This window comes from Procambarus clarkii, chromosome 35, assembly GCF_040958095.1.
Source record: "Procambarus clarkii isolate CNS0578487 chromosome 35, FALCON_Pclarkii_2.0, whole genome shotgun sequence".
Lineage (NCBI taxonomy): Eukaryota > Metazoa > Arthropoda > Malacostraca > Decapoda > Cambaridae > Procambarus > Procambarus clarkii.
The window spans coordinates 24,089,588-24,091,007 of record NC_091184.1 but is presented as its reverse complement, the minus strand read 5'-3'; the positions used below and the strand labels follow the sequence as shown (position 1 = coordinate 24,091,007).

At 48.9% G+C, this 1,420-nt stretch overlaps 1 long non-coding RNA gene across 1 annotated transcript; it reads right to left on the bottom strand.

The window, feature by feature from the left end:
* Positions 1-601: 601 nt before the first annotated feature.
* Positions 602-945, bottom strand: LOC138371272 (uncharacterized). Its single transcript, XR_011230378.1, has 3 exons — positions 879-945; positions 730-773; positions 602-667 (listed from the first exon to the last, which is right to left on the bottom strand). It is a non-coding gene; the product is annotated as an uncharacterized lncRNA (long non-coding RNA).
* Between the last annotated feature and the right edge of the window lie 475 nt (positions 946-1,420).

Here is a 1,420-nt window from a genome sequence, read left to right as displayed (position 1 = left end):
GTTAAGCCCGGAACCTTTTTACGCAGCTCAACACGCTGCTGGATTGCTAGACATATTGTCCGCTGTTTAAGACGGAATTCTTATGCAGCCTCCATCGCTGATGGATTGCCAGAATTATTATCTGTCGGTTAAGCCAGGATTTTTTATGCAGCTCACCACGCTGCTGGATTGCCAGACCTATTGTCTGACGGTGAAGCCCAGAAAATTTTATGCAGCTCACCACGCTGCTGGATTGCCAGACCTATTGTCTGATGGTGAAGCCCGGAAATTTTATGCAGCTCACCACGCTGCTGGATTGACAGACGATTGTCCGACGATTAATACGGAATTCTTATATACCATTGCCCTAGCCGCTAGCTTGCCAGACTTATAGTCTGCCGGTTAAGCCGGGGAATTTTATCTATTCAGTATCCGCCCTCGAGTTGGATTGGCCAGAAATATTGTCTACGGGTTAGGCATAAAAATTTTAATGCAGCCTCCTTCGCCGCCGGATTTTTTTTTTAAAATTCTGGCCTGCCGGATAAGCCCGGAATTATTATACAGCCGCCCTAGCTGCCACCCTCGCTATCGGATTGCCAGACCTATGTCTGCAGGTTGAGCCCGGAATTATTATGATTGCCAGACCTATGTCTGCCGGTTGAGCCCGGAATTATTATGATCGCCAGACCTATGTCTGCCGGTTGAGCCCGGAATTATTATGCAGCCGCCCTCACTATTGGATTGCCAGACCTAATGTCTGCCGGTTGAGCCCGGAATTATTATGATTGCCAGACCTATGTCTGCCGGGTGAGCCCGGAATTATTATGATTGCCAGACCTATGTCTGCCGGGTGAGCCCGGAATTATTATGCAGCCGCCCTCACTATTGGATTGCCAGACCTAATGTCTGCCGGTTAAGCCCGGAATTGTTATGATTGCCAGACCTATGTCTGCCGGTTGAGCCCGGAATTATTATGATTGCCAGACCTATGTCTCCCGGCTGAGCCCGGAATTATTATGATTGCCAGACCTATGTCTGCCGGTTGAGCCCGGAATTATTATGATTGCCAGACCTATGTCTGCTGGTTGAGCCCGGAATTATTATGCAGCTGCCTTCGCTATTGGATTGCTAGACCTATGTCTGCCGGTTGAGCCCGGAATTATTATGATCGCCAGACCTATGTCTGCCGGTTGAGCCCGGAATTATTATGATCGCCAGACCTATGTCTGCCGGTTGAGCCCGGAATTATTATGATCGCTAGACCTATGTCTGCCGGTTGAGCCTGGAATTATTATGATTGCCAGACCTATGTCTGCCGGTTGAGCCCGGAATTATTATGATTGCCAGACCTAATGTCTGCCGGTTAAGCCCGGAATTATTATGCGGCCGCCTCGCTGCTGGATTGCCGGATCTATTGTCTGACGTTTAAGCCCAAAAAATT